This window comes from Aquila chrysaetos, chromosome 13, assembly GCF_900496995.4.
Source record: "Aquila chrysaetos chrysaetos chromosome 13, bAquChr1.4, whole genome shotgun sequence".
NCBI lineage: Eukaryota > Metazoa > Chordata > Aves > Accipitriformes > Accipitridae > Aquila > Aquila chrysaetos.
The window spans coordinates 14,827,334-14,841,161 of NC_044016.1; the positions used below are offsets into that span (position 1 = coordinate 14,827,334).

Below are 13,828 nucleotides of genomic sequence, written 5' to 3' on the forward strand. Positions count from 1 at the left end.
CAAAGTCTACTCTAGGTGAGCATCCCAGGCGATCAGCCAAATAAATATATGATTTGAATATTCCAGAAATACATACACTTTCCTCAAAATGATTCTTTCCTTCCCGTTGTGAAACCCACTCCCTCCACAAGTGAGGGGCTGTGCAACTACGAGCTCCCTGGGACTGTTTCCCCATCCATGACATCATTACCATGAGCAGCTTATCATTGCAAAATGCCTGGAGTTCCACAGAGAAACAAAAAGAAAACACACACACTACCCTTACCTCCGCCTCCTCCTAGTGCTTGGCTAGGCTTGTAGTTCTCAGCCTGGCTTTTGCTGTTATACCCAGTTTGAGCCTAAGCAAATTCCAGTCCACTCCTCCCTCTGAGGCTCCCATTTATTTAAACAAGTGGGACCAGAATTGCTGTACTTCCCAAAGTGCTGTTGCAGCTGAACCAGCTTATAAAGCAGTTCTGCTACAGGTAGCAATTAAGAACATGCAATGGGGAATTTCACACTGCAGAGGGGCGAGAGCAACACAGCAGCCATTTCTAGAGCTTCAGTACTGGCAAAGTCAAAAGCAACACTCAGCTGCTCTGTAACTTCCTTAACTCAAAAGACTATTAGCTGGAATTGTTGCATAAACTTAATAACAGGGTTTGTTTGGGTTTGTTTTTTTTTTAATTTAGAGGCCGTCCCACCATTCTATTATCTGTCATTAATTTTCCATATGTTCCCCTCAGCACTGCTCTTAAGCTGGGTTCCGTTTACAGAGTTGGATCAGATTTCTTTACAAGCCAGGACATTTGCTGGCTTGCTTACTAGCTTGAGGCCAGTTGTGTTTGAGTGAGGCCCAAGCAAAACAAGTGAGATTTGGTGACTTTCCAGTGACTAGGCACCAAATCTGCATGATCCAAGGTTGTTGGTTTTTAAAAGTTTAAAATTTTTAAAGTAGAAGTTCTTTCATTATTTCAGATTATTTTTTTAAAAACAGCTGCTGGCTGATGCTTGCTCAAATACTGCAGCATGCCTCTGCTTACTATAAAGCAGAACTTTTTGTTCTGTTTTCTTTACACTAACCATAAGGCAACAGTTTCTTGGTTACCTATATTTTTAATCACAGACGGGCAAATGCACTGGTATATTTGGAAGAAAGAAACTGATGAGCAGGAGATCAATGAACCATTTTGTTTCCAGTATTTGTACTAGATAATGAAGTCTAGTGTTTGCAACTCTCTCTCAAAGGCATGCAGATTTCATGTGAAATCCTCCTCTAATTCAAATCTGACTTCTAGAAACATTTCTTACACTGTCACAATCTGTGAATCAATAAAAAATAATTAAAAGTGAAGTGTCCTTCCATCCAAGCCTTAAAAATAAAATAATGAGTACCTGAATAATCACTCACTGATCCTCTAACTATATCTCTGATTACTTAATTCCTTTTTTTTCTCCCTGTTTTTAGCTTTATTATTCTTGGCACACCTGAAATGTATTTTAAATTATTTGGGACAAGGACTATTGTAAATTGCCAAGAATATTTGGGGGCCTTATGGAAATTCTAAAGTCGAACTGCAAAAGTAATTTGACACTGAAGGACCTCCAGACCTTTGAAAATCCCCCATTTTATACTCTCCACCACATATGCACAGAAATTTAAGGTAGTAGAACCAGAGTACAATCCAAACATGACACAAAATGAAAATACCAGTATTAGATACTGTGTTTCAGGTTTAGTCAAACACAGAGTAGCACATTAGTAAGAAGTAGTTTGAAAATACCTTGAATGCGAAGGGATTCTCACAAAAGTGTACATCTTGTCTGTCCTTAGCTGGTGCAAAGACATTCCCTGATTTTGCTTCATAAATTTAAGCAGTGTGGTATAGCTGTTGTAACAGATGGCATGTGAAAGTTATATGAATGCTGCATATAAATGTAATATTGTCCATATTGTTATTATTAGTAGCACCTATCAAGGTAACCAAGCACAAGACCCTGTAGAGCTAAGCATTTGCATAAATACAGATAAATATTTTGTTCCGGACACAAGCAGTGTGAGGTCCCACAGCGCTGAAAACTGCAGCTCCTGACTGCTAGGAGTGTGCTTGTGTGCTGGGATCCAGAGATTTGGGAGGCAGAGAATATAGATACCCCACAGAGAGGGCTGAGCAGGAGCTGCCCATATTAGCCATTAGGAAATGTGGAGGTTTTTTGACTTAGCTTAAGCCTCTCTGGAATTTAGTCACCTATCTCAAGGCAGAGATCTCCACCCTCCTCCACTGCTATCCAGACCTCCTCCACCAAAACAGTAAGAGAAGTGGGTGCTGTTGCTGCCAGGCCTGTTTTACTCAATCGCTACAACTGGACCATGCCCTCAGACTGCGGGAGATTTGGGCTCAGCTCCCTCTAGGCGTGAAGGGATTTGAACCTGTATTATTCACACCTGTGCTAAAAACAATCAGGCTATATGTTATCCTGCTCTGGAAAGTTCCTCCTAAAGCTGTTTCTTTTGGCATGCTTAGGAAATCAACCTAAGGAAACAAACCTAAACTAAACATCATATCAACTCTTTTTTATTTTTGTCTTTCACATTTAATCTTCTTAAAGGGACAATTTATTCACTATCTGAGGCTATTTACAAAGCAAGTACTTCCTTAAATACGGCACCATTGCGATGTCCTAAACTGCGTGTGCTTCCCCACAAAGCAAATTAGAGTTTGATGAAAGAAGGGTTACATAAATAGTCTAACATAGAGAAGAGAGAGGTACTACCATAGTCAACTCACTCAGGGCCTGGAAGCGTTCTGCAGAACCCAGCAGCTCATCCCACCAAACCACAGGGATGTCCTTTTTCTTGTGTTTGCTTTATGATTTATGACACAGGGAGGAAGGGAAGGAGATTGGAAGAGGGGGACAGGTGAGGAAGAAAACAGAAAGACTCAGTGACAAAAGGAAAAGGCAGATTTGCAAGTCATCGGCAAACGTGCAGTTGTTTGGATATTATACCCTGTGGTAGGTCAGACAGAGTGTAAAGAGGAGAGGGGACAGTCCACATACAGCTCTCACTGAGATCCCTGCAGAGATCAGAACTACTGCGGAACCACCAAATAACCACCACCAACCACTAAATGTAGAGCTGAGAGAGAAAAAAGAAAATTAGGGGGAATAGCTGGGAAAGAACAGTCACAGGAGCCAAGAAAGGGCAAGATTTCAAGGAGTCTATGGTGTGAACAGCATTAAGAGCAAGTGATAGGTAAAGAAAGATGAGGTTGCAGAATAGACCTGTGACTGGATCAGGAAAATCCCAGTGGGGGATTAACTACACACTACAGGTTTCTGTGCTTAGATACAAAAAGCTTTACAAACCAGATTGTTGGCAAAACTTCATGAGTCCCACAATGGAATAATTAAAATAAAAGCTGTTCACTGAAGTTATTTTTGGTGGGCATGTTTGGATCAGAGAGTGCAGTTGTTGAGCACAGCATAACACATGCCAAAAGTCCTATTATGTGCCTGCCACTGCGCCCTGCCATACTTGGAAATATGTTCAAAAACTGTGGTAGAGAGTCCTTATTGGCTTCACACTTGAAGGACAAACCAGTGCTACACATTTCAGTTGGAGGTCGCAGTGCTGATCCTGAGCCATTTCTCCAGGAGGCAGAGGCCTTCTCAGTCGAGTCCAGGCAGGGAGACGTTTGCTCTGTGGCAGACCTCAGAGCAAGCAGGGGACTAGTCTAAACGAGGTATTCCTACTCAAAATTCATACATAGATATTCTAGAGTGACAGGGGCATAGAAGTCAACAAAATTTTATACCATGTGATGACCTTCCTATCTGATGAAATGGGGTGCTCATACCAAAATACCTTCACAGCTGAAACAGGCTGGCAAACCAGATGGTAAAGCATTTAAGACCCATTAGAAAAATATCACCCCACTCAGGTATAACATTTTTGTTTTCTTGGAGTTCCTCAGAGGACCCTGCAGATAAGCCAGGTGCTTTTCTGAATGTTCCCTAACCACATGCTTTTTTCCTGAAAAAACACATACTACAAAAGTTACTGTAAATGGAGACAAACAGAATACAAAATGAGTTCTGAAACAAGTGTGAACCAGAAATTTCAGAGGAGGAGACAGAAGACACCTTTTGATTAAGGATATATTGGGCCCAGAGGCTATAATTGCTTGTATGGAAAACTCCTAGACATCTAACCAAATCCAAACTTCTTTAAACCCAAACACTAGGTATATGGCTTGAAGTGGCTGAAGCAAACTTGAAGCATTGCAAGAAACAACTGTCACTACCCATCTACCAGGGACCATCGCGTCCTGGGAACAGAAAAGCAGAGCACATACCCAATTTGTTAACTGTTCTAGTGAAACCATACCCACAGTACAATACTGCTTCTCCCCTGCAGTAGACCTATGCCAGCAACTTTTTCCTCAGGAATGTCTCCTTCCTTCAGCACAACAGCTCCTGATGACTCACAACAGGGCAAATTGCTTTCCTTTTCTCCAAAGGTTATTTTTTCCTCAACACTTGACAATGCAGGTTGACCCTACTTGCTGTTATGCAAATACAGCCTCCAGACAGTAATTTTCCAAATCAGGCTTTTACTGAAAAAGAAAAGAAAACAATCTGAGAAGGTCCTTAAAAAGGAAAGAGAAGAGATACATATCTTTACTTGTTGAGTGTTTGGGGTTTTTTTGAGGGGAGTGGTTGTAATTTGCCAAATTCTTATTTAAACAGCTTAGAATTACTTGGCGTTTAACTCAGCCACAAAAGTGTTAACTAGCATACGTATGAGGGCTGAGACCAGGTTCTTGAGAACTGCTGTATTTCTGTCATCTGAAAGTAAAACACTGGGTTAGGAAAATCCAAATGGTGGCTTCATCCTCAGAATGACAGCAGAAGGAAAAATATTTGCACTTTTCCCCCTCTAAGGAGAAGATTGAAAAGGAGCAGTTCTCCCAAGACACTCCTTTATTCTCTTGACAGCAAGAGCTGTACTGCTGAGACTGTCTCCAGTCACACGTTACTAATACCCCAGCTTCTCCTGTCTGAAGCCCGTGCTGCAAATATTGTTTTTCCCAGAAATCACAATGTTCATTGGCCTTATTTTGTGAACACCAGACTCCCTTTGCTCCATACCTCTGCAGGTGATTTCTGTTCAACGGGTTCTCAGAAGCTACACAGCAGAGCCAGGACTTGTCTAGAGTTTGCAGAGACAAAGTCTTCCTCCAGCTGCACCTATATAGCTCTGTTACACCCTCCGTTGTCAGGGATGTTATTTTGTACATCAGAAAAAATGATCATCTCAATAATCTCTACTGATCTTTTTTTTGTTCAACATCTGAATCTGAGACTTCTGGGGTCAATTATGACTTCCTAAAAATGCAGCCTGGATTCAGACACACTGTTTTCTCTGACACTGCTTCTCACTATTCTTAAAAAATAAACAAACATCTATTAAAATAACCACACTGCTCTCTTTCAAATCTCACCTTGAACTGCTCATTTTCTGCAATACCCATTTAAAACGTTAACCGCAGTACAATTACTGCTGCGCTTAGGCTGTGCTGATCAGTATCGCTGCGTTTGTACTCCCTCCTCTTGTCTGTCTCCATCTCCTGACTCTTTGTTGTATGTTTAGACTGTGAGCTCTTTAGCACAGAGATTGTCTTTACCTTCTCAGTTTGGACAGGAGCTAGCACCATCAACCTAAGTGCTAAACTAATATAAAGGATTAACAGGGAAGACAGCTTTGCTTTGTTTATGGGAGACTGGTCTACTCATGACATGTTAGAGTTCGTTGTGCACAGATGGGAAAAACATTATTTGTACAAGAGACATTAGACATCAATCTGAATTTTAATCTACAATGTTCAAAATTAGAAATTATTGTGAATACTTTGATGTCTTGTTAAATTTTGGGACATCTTAAGAATAATCTTCTTTAAATGCTTTTGACATAGCGTATGTCATAAATACCACTTCCAAGTAAATCTTTTCAGTTTCTTTCTTCTCAACTTCTCCTGCCTGGAAGGAAGTATTGATTTTGAAAGATTCAGGGCCCCAGACTCAGGGCCAGATTCTGTTCTCCTTGGCAGGTCTGTAAAACCAGAGCAAGTCCACTGACCAAAGCTGAGCTCCAGGGAGGAAAAACAGTATTTAACACTTTTATGGGTCCCATGCTTTGTTATATTCTCACCTCCCTCCACAACCTGTTTAAAACACAACACCAAAATACCTGACGCTTACATTGATCAGCTCATGAGCAGCATGGAGCTGTGTGGGAGCACCCATGCTGGTCAGAGGCTCCCTCGCACTACCAAGGGGCTGTCAACAGAAATGGCACAGCAGCTCAGCCTGTCTGATTTGGTAAAGTTGCTAGAGATAGACTCGCTGCTGCCTTATTTATTTTCATACTGCAGAAATATGAGTTACTGTGGTAAAAGTTTCCATAGAGTGGGAGATTCCCAAGCTGGGTCTTCAGAGTTTTTCACTTCTTGCTAGCAGGGCCTGGGTGCAGTTTACACAGACCAGCTGATGGGCTCCCACATTGAAACCAGCCAGCCAGTTTGCACAAGTCCCTCATTCTAAAATATGTGTAATTTATTTGAGCTGATAGAGAGGATAAGAATCAACTGTCTGTCTCCCAGTTAATAAAAAACATACAATGAGAGCAGAGCTCTGCCAGCATATCTTGTTTACCCAAAAATGTTTGGCATTAAATGTGAAATCGGAAATGAACTCATTATCTGATTATTTTCATTTTGAAGAATTAAGTGCTTTGGAGGAAAGGCTTGTCTTAAACAGTTCACTCATATGGATGACTAATTGCAAATACATATCTCTGAAGAATACAGCAAATGCTCGTGACTCCCAGGGTAGGACATAGCACTATCAATTTGGACAGAAACGTTAGGAGTATCCTCTCACATGACTTATTTCAAAACAGAAGGAAATCCATTTAAGCTAGCAGCATCATGCCCATACAGGTGAGAAGAAAAAAGTTTCAAAAAAGGCCATGCCCTGTAATTCTTAGCCAGACAATATGGATAAGAAGTGCTTCACAATTACTTGTAGTATATTTGCCCCTTGCCCTCCAAAAAGATAATTATATAGCAGTATGGATAGTTATAACTTTCTAGATGTAAAAGTATGTTGAAAACAGGATCCCTCAGTGGTATAAATGAACATACCTCAGTGAAAATTAAGCAAATGGAATCAGATACCCATTCAGGGCTAATAATGTTTTAGGAAAACTTCCCATTCTCGCACCAAACCCAGGTCACTCAGGATTAAGAGAACTGCTTTCAAGACAGCCCATTGGGCTGCATCCTTTTGTTTCTCTCCTGCTGCTGCTTCGCTCCATTCTCATCTGTTTGATCTCAGCTTTCAGTGTTTTCTGGTTAGCCCTCTCTGTAGCTGGCTCAACAGCTGCTGCTCCTTCTAGGGTTGCTGAGTGCCTCCTCTGTACTCAGAATGCTGCTTTCTTTTCCTGTTGGCGACTGGGGTGAATTTCAGAAAGGGTACCATGGAGCCCCCCACTGTGTGTCAGCACTGTGCAAGTTAAACAAGCATGTGTCCTCCACTGAACATTTGGCTCTTTCTTTTTTACTCCAACTGAAATATCCCCATTCTCATGTGCTCTGTGAACCTATCTGCAATATCACAGTGTGCATGGCTTAAACTTCCCTTTCCTCTTAACTACATTTGAATTCTTTTTTTTTTTTTTTTTTTTTTTTTTTTTTTTTTTTTTTTTTTGGCTAGGCCAGCAATCTAGAGGCAAAAGTACATTGAGTGGTGTCCAGGAAGGCAGCAAACATCCCAAGATGATTCTGGGCTGCCCAGCAAGCCAACACATTGCTTCACAGGCTTCTCACAGCCCACAGGCGGTGTAGCATAGGCAGGGACAGCCCAGATGCCTTCCCTCCAACTCAGCCAGTATGCAGAGCAAGTATCCAACAATTAGTCAGCTGAATCACTGCACACTTGGTCCCTGTCACTCAGTTCAGATATCTCTACAGAGCAGATCCAGTCAGGAATGAGAAGTTACCTCGTCTGGGTGAATAGCATTAGGGTCCCCAAAACTCTGCAACTACCATTTGTGATTCTTCCTTAGTCTATGTTCTCCATTAGTTAGGGTGGACAGGGAGAATACAACTCCCCAGAGCACACCTTTAAACTTAAGCAATTTTAAAGGACAGAGCCCATCAACTGCAATATTCACTCTCTGTGATCACATAAGAATGACACAGTATTTTGCAGGAAAATGCACAAATGTAGGTAGAATTCTAAAAAAAAAAAAAAAAAAAAAGTATCATTGCAGATATAGCCTATAAAAGAACATTACGGAAAAAAAAAAAACCTGAAAATGTTATGTTCACACCAGCGCAGATACACATTCCCAGCCTAATGCTGATGTGACAATTTCCAGGTACTCTTGTTTCTTCTTTTTCACATAGCAGTGCACACACCAGAGCTTGCCTTCTCTCCAACAGCTGGTCTAAGGCAGTGAAGGGTCACCAGTACTGTTCTGTTTCAGTTCCTGGAGGCTCCCTGCTCTGGCAAAATGCCACACTTCCTGAGCAGCTCTGTCTTGCCCCAGAAGCTGAAGAAGTATTCCCTATTTGAACTGTTAAACTTTCATTTCCTATTGTCCCAGCATGAGCAGCATTTTAAAGTCTATTTCAGTGTTTGCTCTTTCGTCTTCAAATCTCTGAAAGATCCTATTTTGGATTGAAAGGTACAAATGAGGATGAACTTTGTGAGTTCTTTGGTATGGCAAATGTAAGCTTTTAAAACAAGGTATTTGAGGTTTTCTTTCCATTAAACTATAGAAAGTAATTAACTCGGAAGTGTAAACAGTTAGCAAATGTGAACACAACAGAATAGAGTGTTTGACTCTCTTTTCATTCCAAATGAAATGGAAAAGAGGAGTAGTAATAACTTTCTCAAAGGAATTTGTCACATGTTGTTTGCGCATATCTTTCACATCTTGTTCTTTCACAGCCTGTTAGACCCTGGAGTTGAAGCTGCATTCTTCAACTTCCTTCTGCAATCCAGACCAAACCATGTCACCCATAGCTGTGTTTTTATCTCATTGAATACTAAGGTTTTCACTGTTTGTTTGGGTTTTTTAAATTATTATTAATATGGTATCTAAAATAATTTCTAAGAAGTTGAAAGTTACATCTGCTCTCCACATTACCAAAAACGTACAATGGTGTTGGTTTCCGTCGCTCTTGATGTTGCTGTTACTGACACCTTTCAACACTTGTAATAGTGCTAAGTGTTTATCTCATTAAAGAAGTGCAGTCAAAAAAAAAATGACCATCACCTCATCACCATCGCCATTGCTGATTAAAGAAAGCATCTTGTTGATCAATGTTCATGCACAGAGAAGAGCAAACTTGTCCTAATATTTTCATGGACACAATGTCACCAGGAGTCTTTTCCTATAGTTTCTGTTTTTTAAATTATTTCTCTCAAATTCATTGCCTTTAATCCACTTTTGGGTTGGGACTGCAACTTTGAGCTGGTCCTGTCACCTGCTCCCTTCACCTAGGGAGAATGTGCTGCTGAAGACCCAGTGTGACTTCTGTCAGAGTTAACCATAGACCCCTAGTTAACTTCAGTCCTTAGCAAACCACTTCATTTATTTCTAACACACTATACCGTGTCACGCAGGTGTATGTAGTGCAAGACCATTTCCTTCCCTTGTCTAGCCTTGTAGCCAAATGGGTGCAGATGTAAACAGCAGGTGGGAGGCGGCTACGGTCTTCCTGAGGAACAACTGATCCATTGGTCTTGCAGCAGCTACCATAAAAGACACTAGGCAGATATACAGCCAACCATGGGGAATTAGGGACTCACTCACTGATATTTTAGCTGTAATGTAAAAATTCAGTTTGGAATGTTGAAGGAAGCAATATTAAGCTGAAGTCTCTACACTATTTGTATATTTTCATCTGTAAGTTTTGTATGTCTTTGAAATGGCTTCAGCTTGTCCTAAGTGGTAATGCTAATCTATGTTGTTTCATACAAGCTGGAGGCATTGAGAAAAGTTACTTTCCTCTGCTACTTCATCTCTAAATGAGCTAAGTACTGAATCACAATGTCTCTCTGTGAATGTAGTTTCCCTCTTTCCAAAAAGCTGGGTCAGCAGAAATACAGATACCTATTAAAAAAAAAAAAAGCCATGTTTTCAGGATCCATTGAGGCCAGTAGGAATCCACCTTTTAGTATCAATGAGCTTTGGCTTGGGTGCTCGGTGCTGGATCACAATCTCATTTTCACAGTGCTCTCCTTTCTCTTACGGAGCACAGTACAGGACACAAGAGGCAAGCTGCACAGGCATCTCCAGCTGCATGCCTGGTCAGTAACAACTTGAACTGTTGGCATCACAGCCTGAATAACAGTACAGATCTAGCAGTTCAACAAGCTGCGTATCCACTACTGTTTCAGTCTGTCTTCAAGGAGTAATGAAGAGGAAGGGTAACAGTTGTCAGTCCTCTCTGTTAAAGGCTGATCTACTCACCACCTACTGTGTTGTGGCCTTTGTTTTTCATGATTTTTATTCTCAAATATTGCATTTTGTTTTCCTGATAAAAATATGGTCAAAAGTATTGTTTGTTAGCACCTGGCATATTCAGTGGGCAGATTCCAAATTTACTGGAGTGGTTTGGTTTATTGTACTTTTGGGGTGGGGAGAATTGGCATGAATCAGCTTTTCCATCAATAGAGTTTCCCACATCTTCTGGAACCACCCAGTAAGTGTGGGTGCATGGGTTGATTTCCACACCGCTGCTATTGTTGTTCAGGTTTTCTGTGATTCTGCACTCATAACCGAATGCCACATGCCTAGAGAAGGAAGGGAAGACATTGAACCAAAGATGAGACACACATGCCATCTCTCACAAGATTTTTCAATTTTTTGTGTTGATTTTTTCCCTGTCATGTTGCATGCTGAAGTGTGCCATCAACTTTTTTTGCACATAGGGTATTTTCTGGTCTTAGTTAACCAGCTCCTTAGGGACTCAGGCTTACTCAAAATATAAAGCAGACACTACTATGACAGCCAAATACACCGTCTCAGAGAAACAGCAAATAAACCGATCCCATTTGTCTTCAGGTTAATTTGGAAGATGAGGATATGTAGCAGAAAACACATCAAGTCCTGTTGCATGCTCTTGGGAAAGTTATGTGACATTAACGCAACTCCATCTGCAGCTCTGGAACTTGAGAGCAGAAGCAGAAATGGCCAAGTAGCTTCCAGCTGAGTAAGCACACATTTTATACAGCAGCTTGTTTTAATAAAGTATTGTTCTCTGTTATATTGAGGATCCAAGCACTACAAGCAGCACAAAATCAAAAAAGTCTATGCAAAGTTTAAGGCTCAAGCAGAATAATCGTATTTATTACTGTCAGAATTTACCAACAGTGCCCACAAAGGCACTTAAAATGGAAATCTGTGTCTTGTGCTGAAGCATCACAAATGAAGCAAAATACCAAGCAACTTCTCAGGTTGACTAGGACACCTGCTCATTCCACCTCCTAGCCCATCTCTGAGGATAGCACTAAATAGTGAATGAATTGAATTTAGACTGCTGCTGAGGTGCAAGGTTAAGGACATATGAAAAAGATGCACTTTAAGATGAGCACATTAAGATTTTATGACACTTCAGAGTGCCCTATGCTCTTCAGAGCAGTAAAGGACATATAGCTTCTTCTCAAAAGAGATTATAATCCATATTTGCAGATGATTAAAGAACGTAACTGTAAATGGAGGTGAAGAAAAAAAAGTAGGGTTAACATGAATACGGAAAATTGTTAATAAATAGAAAAGCCCATACACAGGGCAAATTAACCATTTCTTCTGTATTTCCATAAGAAACATAAATGAAAAGTTAAAAAAAAATTTAAAAAAATCTTCTGGAAATATCCACATGCAAGGAAGATTGCAACCATATGAGATTTGGGCATTGCCATAAGTCAAGTACACATCTGAACACATGTAATGGCTATTCTCATTAGCCTTGATGAGATGAAGTGTATCAGGAAAGTTCATATTAGCAGTCCCATCACAGTGGCATGTGTGTTGCACAGATGAGAGCTGTCATAAATATTTAAGTTTTGACAGGCATGTTTTGTAAACCCTCTTAAGCTTTAGAAGAAATGATAACAGAAGAAATGAACACAGCTAGCCCAGGTGGCTGGCTGTGGTGGCACGGACACATTTAAAACAGTGGCTTAGCCTGTACATCACATGTTCATTTTTCCATTTTCCATGTCCTTGTGCTACAGGACATACGAGGTTGATACCCTCAGCTCTTTCCAGTCTTACACAGTCCGAATTTACAGCTGCAGTCAAGCAATCCACTTGATGTCTTGTTTCTAAGACACACTCTCTCTGTCCATATTTCTGTTTAAATAGCAAAAGGTCTTCCCCTTGCTTTGCATGGATCTTTGTACACTGGTAAATCTTAACATTTGCAAGCCTATCCGCCTCTTTTTCCCCTCAAGTCAACTACAGAAATGACAGTGTCTCTTCTGCAGAGAAGCCACACACAGCTGCAAGACACGCTGATTACAGAGGGTACTTCTACCAAAGCACAGTCTTTGACAAAGTGCTGCCGCCTGCCCTGTATCGCAATGACTGTTCCTCTCATTGATGCCTCAAAGCATTTGGGTTCCCACGTCAGATATGAAAATGAATAACCATTATTTCTTCTGCACGGTAGCTGCAATGCTAGAATTGCATAAACAGCATATAGTAGCCATCGTAGCCCAATCTGGGGCCTCCCGTCAGATTTTATGAACAGAAGAGGGTTGGGTCTAGTTGATAATATGGGAAAGAGATGAGAGGGGAAACCCCCAGCACGGCAGGAACTGGTGTTAGTGAAACAATAGCTGGAACTCTGAGCCATTGCTGAAGCAAGGTCCAAACATGAGCATCAGAGGACACACTGTACTGCAGAAAGAGCCAGCTTCTGGATAAGTTGCACACACGGAGACCTAAAAAATGTTTAATTTTGAAAACGTTAAAAATCCCTCTACACATATTTCAAGAATGAGATCAATATACCCCAGGTGATTTTAAATTTGGTAACTACATTTTGCCAGACTCCAGCAATTTTAACTGGATTTTAGCCTGTTCTTTGCTTTTCTGTCTTCTACAATGGTAGAGTACTGCACCTTAAGCAGTATTAACTAATAATTCTCTGTATTCACTTACCATAGAGCAAATGAGTGCTTTAAAAGTATTTCCTGACTTAAGCCTTATGATCATGCAGAAAGTTTGAAAAGTCTGGTAAAGACAAGGAAACAGAGTCCAAGAGCTCTTGGATTTGTTGAAATGCCATAAAGGAATGTTCTGTTTGGGGCAGGCAGACGGTCTGATTATGTGTGTAGTATGATCACAAAGCCAGGAGGAAAAGAGAGAAAAAACACTGAGCTCACCTGTCTGCCTAAGGCCAATCTTCTTGTTTTTGAATGCAGCTCTTGCTCTCACTACCTGAGTGAAATCATACTTGGAGAGAGCGTGTCCTTTAGGTCAGAGCCACAGTCATAAGACTGCCTTTTCTCTCTTGCCACAGAAGGTTTTGCATTTCAGGAGTTGATGAAATAATCCCTGCATAAGGTAAACAGGACTCAGTTCAGCTGAATATAATAGATTTACCCAAGATTTCAAGTGAACACTGAGAACTGCAAAGCACTTCAGGTGAAAAGCTCAGTTTCAGGGGAAGATATTATTCACTGCAGATTTTTAAGAATGAAAACACCAGCTGAGTCAAACTATTCCAAAGCCAGAATATTTTATGTATGATCAGCTTAATGA

General features: G+C 40.8%; 1 long non-coding RNA gene across 1 annotated transcript; it reads right to left on the reverse strand.

Moving 5' to 3' along the window:
• Positions 1 to 11,378: 11,378 nt before the first annotated feature.
• LOC121233748 lies at positions 11,379 to 13,615 on the reverse strand. Its single transcript, XR_005933836.1, has 2 exons — positions 13,450 to 13,615; positions 11,379 to 13,005 (listed from the first exon to the last, which is right to left on the reverse strand). It is a non-coding gene; the product is annotated as an uncharacterized LOC121233748 (long non-coding RNA).
• Between the last annotated feature and the right edge of the window lie 213 nt (positions 13,616 to 13,828).